We start from the raw sequence: 8,294 nt of genomic DNA, 5'->3' as shown, positions 1-8,294 counted from the left end.
TGATCAGATCCCTACAGCCCACGCTCATGAGCCAGACTCTGTGGTGCCTGCCTGCAATACCAGTAATGGCAAGATGGGAGGCAGAGACAGAGCCATCCCTGGAGCTTGCTGGCTTCCTAGCCCACTCTATATGATGAAGTTTCAGACCAATGAGAGGCTCTGTCTCAATCAGAAGTTGGAAGGTGCCTGAGGTTGTCCTCTGAGCTCCACACATCACACGAGGTACACACATGTGCCTGCAACAGAAAGCTAGTGAGGTGACACACACTTAGAATCTCAGCACTGCGCTGCCTTCTCAAAGCAGGGGACTCTTTCCTTGCCAACAGGCTCTCCAAAGCAGAGCCTAGGGTTAGAAGCCTCTTTCTATAGCAAAATGACACAGGATGGCAGAGGGCAGAACCTAGGAAGACTTACTATATTTTGGTGGCAGGTGACCCCATCTTATTACAGCTGAATCCCCTGGGTGGCCACGTGTGCACATGAGCTGTTCAGGCTGCTGTGACTATAACACAGACAGCTCTTTTCCTGGGGCTCTGCAGGCCAGATGTCAGGAATTGAGGTAGCAAGCAGGCTGATTCTTGCAGAGAGCTCTGCAGAGCATCTTCCAGCCCTTCTCTTGATCTCCCTTCTGTGTGCTTCAGCCTGGATTTCCACTTCCATAAGAGCAGAGCCAGACAGGATTAGGACCATCCCATGACCTCATTTCATCACCACTCCACTGGCTCAGTCTCCAAATAAGGTCACCTCAAAGGCACTGGGAGCTTCAACATCACTTTCCTTTTGGGGTAGGACGACAGGACACAGTTCAGTCTGTGACTGTAAGTTCCAGGGCTCGGGTGTGGCTGGGTTCCATCGCTATTAACCCATAACAAGGAATGATGGCACACATCTGCAGCTCCAGCATTCAGGAATTGGAGCTTGGGGGTATCCTGGGCTGCAAGAGACAGTGTCTCCAACAAAACCCCACACAAACAAACAAAGCATACGTATCGTATACCAAGTTGTTTGAGACAGGGTCTCTCTATATACCTGCAGCTATCAGCTGTCTTGGGACCAGGCTGACCTAGAACTTGTAGAGATACACTTGCCTCTGCATCTCTGGCTCCTCCCTCTGAGTGTTGGGGTTAAAGGTGTGCTATGCCTGGTCAACAAACCCGGTTGCATTTCATTTAAGCAGGTATTGTGGTACTCACCTGTAATACCAACACTTGGGCAGTGGAGACAGGATTGTAAGTCTGAGGTCAGCCTGGGATACCTAGATGTTATTTTCTATTACATATCTGCTGGAATGGCTCAGGCCAATGTAAACACAGCTCCAATTTCAACTGAAGCTTCAGAGCAACTGTGTGTTCTCCGTTGCAGGTGGAGCTGCAGTGCTGTGCTGCCTCTTTAAGAAGCCACCTGACATGCTGTATAAAACATGCGCTTCCCTGGGCTGGGTGGAGGGCCCAGTGGGGAAGGAAGCTTGCTGAGAAAGCATCAGGACTTGAGACTGAACTCCCAGCAACCATGTAAAAGGCTGGGCCTGGCCCCATGCATGCCTATGTCATCAGCGCTGGGGGGGGGGGGGGGGAGACACAGGTGCCTAATGCGGCTCCCCGGCAACTGACCTGCTTCCAGGTTCAGATGAAGACCCCTTTCTCAAGGGACTGAGACAGTATGACAGAGCAGGGCACTCTAGGCCTTTGGCTGTGTAGACATGGCCACATGCACTTGCTCACACAGGCGCTGTTCTAGCTTGCTTCCTGTTGCTGGGATAAACGATGGCCAAGAGCAGTGTGGCAGAGTTTCAGCACACAGGTTAAGCCCATTCCCGGGGAGATCAAGGCAGCAGCTTGAAGGCAGGAACTGAAGCAGAGCAATAGAGGAACTAACTGGCTGGGCTGGCGTCACGCCCACAGCAGCCTGGGCCCTCCTGGGCCAATCAACAACCAAGACCATACCCCACAAATAAGCTCGCTGGCCAGTCAGATGAAAGGAATCTCTCAATTGAGGTTCCCTCTTCCCAAGTGTGTCTAGGGATGTGTCAATTGGCAGGCATCGGCAAGCACACACGAAAGCGCGCACACACACACACTTTCTTAGTGACCCATTCTTTTGTTCATGGAGTACCCAGAGCCAGTCTCCATAGTCTAGTGATCTTACCTGTCTAACATATAGGTGACAAACGGAAGACAGCCAGAACCATCTGTTGCTTTGAGATTGATTATTGCATTTATTTATAAGTGTGGGGGGGGGGGACAGGCGTGTTATGCACATGGGGGTCAAAGAACGATTTGCTTGAGTTGGTTTCTCTGCATGTGGATTCTTGCCATGGAACTAAGGCCAGGTTTGACACCAAGTGCCTTTAACCTTAAGCCATGGCTCCTGAAATAGTTCATTTATATATAGTCTGTTCATTTCTTCTGTTTCCAAACCCACTTCCCATAGTAACCACATTAGAAACATTCTTACTCTGTGAAAAAGCTACATGGTATCCTATTTACAGATAAAGAAACAGCAGTTAGAACTTGACTAGCTAATGGAAGGCACACAGTCCTACCAGTAAAAGTTTATCCCAGTCCAAACTTTGGGCTCCAGAGCACGAGCTACACACTGTCCCATAGTTTCTAGATAGGAAATGCACCTGCCAATAGGGCTAATAGGGGCTAGCTGTGCCCTGGATCATGAAAACATGATACAGATAGCCTTTTTGTATGTTTTGTGTATGTGTTTGTGTTGGGTGAGAGGTATTTAGTTTCAGTGATATGGATGAATGGTTCTGAGCTAGGACATAGCTAGTAAATACTCAGCCCCTCACTGGGGGATTCTAGGCAAGGGCTCTACCACTGAGCCACACCCCAGCCCCTCACTGGGGGATTCTAGGCAGGGGTTCTACCACTGAGCCACACCCCAGCCCCTCACTGGGGGATTCTAGACAGGGGCTCTACCACTGAGCCACACCTTAGCCCCATGTCATGTTATTTTCCTAGTCTCCAAGCTCCTTCACATAGTTGGGTCTCCCAGCCTTTTATTCTGCTGGCCTCGTTCAAGGGCTTTGAGTTCCCTAGAACCCAGAGTGAGTCTTATACAGAGGACATGTGCCCTATTGGTTTTATAATCAGGGTTGCAACAGAGGATAGATATAAGTAACTGTGGGTCTTGCAAAAATGAACCAGATAGTATCAGTTAGCAGCAAAGAGGCCAGTGGGAGGTTCTGACACATCCTGGGTGCCGTAAGGATCCAAAGAATAAGAAATAAACCATCACACCGCTCAGTGGTGGCACACACTTGGAAGGCAGAGGCAGGCAGAGTGTTGTAAGTTCAAGGGCGGCCTGGTCTACAGAGTAAGTTCCAGTCAAAGCTACACAGAGAAACCCGGTCTTAATAGAAAACATAGATAAATCAGTAAGTATTGAAAAGAAAGGAAAGAAATGGAACTATCAATAGATGGGATCATGTGAAATTAATGTTTCTTCACAGTTAAAGAAACAGCAGAACACACAAATACCTACAGAATGGGAGATCTGCAGCTGTGCAGAAATCGAGTACTAAGGAAATACAATTGCCTATGAGGACATGGACTAATGAACAGCAAGTGTTCAAAAGAAAGACATATATAAGTAGTAATTATTTTAAAAATAGCTCAACATGCCTAGTCATCATAGAACTGCTAATTAACAGGACCCTGGGATACTATTTCACCCTAGTCAGAATGGCTGTCACTAAGAAATCTAAACTAGAGCCACTCCCAGCACTCGGGAGGTGGAGGCAGGTAAATCTCTGTGAGTTCAAGTCCAGCTCAGTCTACAGAGCAAGTTCCAGGGCAGCCAGTGATACACAGAACACCTCCCCCTTCCCTGTCTAAAAAAGGAGAGGCAGGAAGGGAGAGGAGGAGGAAGAAAAAGAATGAGGAGGAGAAAGAGGAGGAAAAAGAAGAAGGGGAGGAAGAGAAAGAAGAGGAAGAAGAGAAATCTGATAACATGGGCCTAGAAAGATGGCTCAGCAGTTAAGAGCACTGGCTGCCCTTGCAGAGGCCCAGGCTTGGTTCCAGGAACTCATAGAACAGCATACACCCTCAGTTCCATGGATCTGAAACCTTCATCTGGCCTCTGTGGACACCACACACATAGTACACAGGCAGGAAAAACACTCAAAGTTGTTTTGGAAATTTTTTTAAAATTTTATGTGTACGGCTGTCTGTGTATCAGGTACATGGAGAGCCTTTGGAGGCCAGAAAAGGACACTGGATCCCCTAAGTCTGCAGGTACAGATGGTTGTGAGTCACCATGTGGTTGCTAGGAATTGATTCTGGGTGCTCTGGAAGAGCAGACAGTGCTCTTAACCACTGAGCCAATTCTTCAGCTCCAATGTCCATAACATAAATTACATCTTTAAAAATTAAATCTTAAAGAACTAGCAACAAATGCTGGAGAAGACTGGGGAAGGGGGGCTACTGCTCCATGATGGAATGCTAAATCCTGTACCTGAAGTCTAATCCAAGAATGATTACAGGCTTTTGTTGTGCAAAGCCTGTTCCTTGATTTAAAACTGTTAGTTAAGGGCTGGAGAGATGGCTCCATGGTTAAGAGCACCAAGTGCTCTTCCAGAGGTCCTGAGTTCAATTCCCAGCAACCACAACCCTAACCCTAACTCACAACCATCCGTAATAGAATCTGATGCCCTCTTGTGGAGTGTCTGAAGACAGCAACAGTGTACTCACATATATAAAATAAACTGGTTAAATATAATTGACCACAGCCAATTACTGGAGGGATTAGAAATAGGTAGGTTTTGAGTTCCCTGGTTGGGGGTGGAGAAGAGAGAGGAGGAAGAGAGACCAGGAGGAGAAGGAGGAAGAATGAGAGGAGAGGAGGAAGCCTCCATGAGTGGAAAGGAACCATGAGCTCGTTGCCAGGAAAAACAGCAAGTATCTGGGGTACAAGGGAGGCAGTCAGGGCAGCAGCCAGAAGAGTAGATAAGGGGTTACCCCCCAGTAATTGTCAAAGCCAAATAAATTAACCACAGTCTGAGTCTCGTTTATTTGTAAGCTAGCTGGAGATACGTTGAAATCGGTTGTGCTACGAGGAACCCTTATTCACAGCTCTGGGAGGTGATGAGGTTGTGAGGCTGGAGCCCTTGTGAATGGCATGAGTGCCTTATAAACAAACTCTCACACCCTCCTTCCACCACAAAAAGTCCTCAGCGGTCTGAACCCGGACACAGGCCTCACCAGAACCCACCTGCATCTCAGCCCTGAACTCTAAACTAACCCCACAGCCTTCTGGGCAGGAACGTACAGGCCAGTCTGGGCGAGTGCCCAGATAGAGATGTCCTTAGCCATCTGCCACCTATTGCTCAGGCCACCAGTGGTCTCTTAACCCAAGGATTTACCTTGCTTATCCCCAAATCAAGAGCTCACACTTCACTGAACAGCCAACCAGATGCCATGCCCCTTCTCTCTGGGGGACTTTGTAGTTCCTCCCTCCCTCCCTCTGTCCTTCCTCCCTTCTGTCCCCCTTCTCCTCTATTATTAAGTACTATTATTGCTCACCATCATTATCTTTTTATTTTATTTATACTTGTTTTTGTTTTATGTGCATTGGTGTTTTGCCTGTATGCATGCCTGTGTGAAGGTGTCAGATGTTGGAGTTACAGACAGCTGTGAGCTACCATGAAGTAAGAAGTGGAAACGTCTAGTTCTTTGGAAAGTCGGTTATGTCAAATGATGTTTAGCTGGGGCACATGGGTGAAAGGACATGTTGTTGAAGCAAACGTGAAAGAAAGCACGTTTGATGAAGGCGTGTAAGTGTGACCCCACAGAGTGGGGGTGAGCACTGAGCTGGTTTGCTCTACCTCACTGTTCTTTGCTAACAACACACAAGTATTGGTTTACCCTGCATAGCACCGATGAGCTCAACTTGTGTTAACACCGGCGCCATTAAGAGAAGATCACCCAAGATCTGCTCGTGAGGTTCCTGCAGCAGTTTGAGCTTCCGCAGCCTTGCCTCAGGAGCTGCTGGTTCGTGCCTGTCGCCTGCCTAGGGGACTGGTCTGCAGCTGCTCAGCTGTATTTGGCGTTCGCTACAGGACTGAGCTGCTGACAAAGAAGACTGAGCTCACCAACAAAGAGCTATTGCTGAATGGGTCCAGTTCCCCCACATCCTAGTAACTTTTCTCTCCCACTACCTCTGCTGGGTGGTAGACCAGAAGAAGGCTGAACCCCTATTAAAAGGAGGTTGCCAAAAGAAATTACGCCTACAATATGGGTCCTGGAAACAGAGCCCCAGTCCCTGGAGGGGGTGCTCTGAGCACGAAGGCATCTCTACAGCGCACTATCAGTATTCTTATTTGGAGATGCTGGGGTGAACCCAGAGCCTCGTGTGAGCACTTTGCCAACTGAGCCAGCATTCCTACACCTTTATTATTATTGTTGTTGTTGTTGTTGTTACTGTTTTGTTTTTTTGAGACAAGATTTTTCTGTGTAGACCTGGCTATCCTGGAACTCATTCTGTAGCTCAGGCTGGTCTGGAACTTAGGGATCTACCTGCCTCTGCCTCTCAAATACTAGGATCAAAGGTATGTCCCACCATGCCAGACCATTTATTATTTTTTAAATTTGTGTGTGTATAGTATAGATATGCATGTGCCACAGCACATGTGGAGGTCAGAGGTCAATCTCCAGTGTCAGGTCCTTGCCTTTCCCGTTGTTTGAGGCAGGGTTTCCCATTCACTTCTGTATATGGCAGCCAACTGGCCTACAATTCTCCAGAAATTCTGTCTCCACCTCGTAGCCCCTGCTGGAGCGCTGAGACCATGGACACACATTGTCTCATGTTACCAGCTTTACATGTGCTCTGGGGATCTGAACTCAGGCCCTCACAATTGAACAAATGGTGAGCACTTTACACACTGAGCTGTGTCTCCGTCCCACGTCTTTGAGTTCAGCCATGACCGATGAGCCCAAGCGTCTAATGTGCGAGTGACACATTTCCTAATATACATTATGAAAGATCTTCACAATCAGAAAGTTTGCAGGAGCCAGGCAGTGACGGTGCACCTTTAATCCCAGCACTCAGGAAGGAGAGGCAGGTGGGTCTCTGAGTTCAAGGCCAGCCTGATCTACAGAGTGAGTTCCAGGATAGTCAGGGTTACACAGAGAAACCCTGTCTTGAAAATACAAACAAAAATAGTTTTCCCATGACCTTAAAGTTATAAGTCATCTTACACTCTCTGTAAGGAGTTCTTAGTGTGGTGCTTGGGGCCCGAGGAGCCTGAGATTCCAGCTGGCTTCAAAGTCAAAGACTATATATCTCCAACCACCTCACCACAGTAGAGGCAGACATCAACAGGGCTCACAGAAGTCACAGCAAAGTCCCCAGATGTAGAAACCACCACCCAAGCACCAGATGGGCAATGGCTTCAAGGTAGCCCTGAGCTGGCTTCCCAGGCAACGTGTGTCACTGCACGGAATGTGCACAGACAGGGACGACCTCAGCATCTGATTGCAGCTTCTGCTCAGCATTTCTGGGCTGGGCACATACCAGTCCAAGACCTACTTCCTAGTCAGGGTGGGAGCTGCCACTCCCCTCCCCTCTCAATCCTAAGGAGGCAAAGCCAGAGACCACCCAGTCCATCTCCCTGAAGTTCCCATCCCAACACATAAAAGGAGACACTCTTTTCTGCTTCCCAGTGCTGGGATAAACACCATGGCAAACGCAGTCTGGAGAGGAGAGGGTTTATTTCAGCTGTCAGTCCATTGCTGAGGAAAGCCAGGGCAGGAGCTCAAGCAGGAGCAGAGGCAGGAAACTGAGGAACGCTACTGACGGCCTTGCCCTCAGTAATGGCTTCTTCAGCTTGATCACCTTGTCTCCAGCCCTCGATCCCTCATGCCCACATCTCAGAAATCAAACACAAAAACCAGACAAGGCAATGTCTTGCTGAAAATGGAACTCAGTTTGTGTCCTCTTTCCCCCTACCCCTTAGTTTAAAAAGGAAGACAGAATCAAGCAGATCTCTGTGAGTTCGAGGCCAGCCTGGTTTACCAAGTGAGTTTCAGGATAGGCAGAGCTACACAGAGAAACCCTGTCTTGAGAAAACAGGAAAAAGGGGGGCAGACAGAAGACCTTGGGAATGTGGCAGGTGTTAGGGTGTTAGCATGCCCCAGGCCCACACAATAGTTGTGGTGGCCATGCCTATAGTCTCAAAAGTTAGGAGAGGAAGGCAGTAGGATCAAGAGTTCAAGGTCATTCTCAGCTACTTTGCAAGTTCAAGGCTAGCCTGAGCTATGCGAGACCCTGTGTCAAACAAACAA

Source organism: Micromys minutus, assembly GCF_963924665.1.
Source record: "Micromys minutus genome assembly, chromosome: 29".
In the NCBI taxonomy this organism is placed as follows: domain Eukaryota; kingdom Metazoa; phylum Chordata; class Mammalia; order Rodentia; family Muridae; genus Micromys; species Micromys minutus.
The sequence above is the reverse complement of the archived record's forward strand: the minus strand, read 5'-3'. Positions refer to the sequence as shown.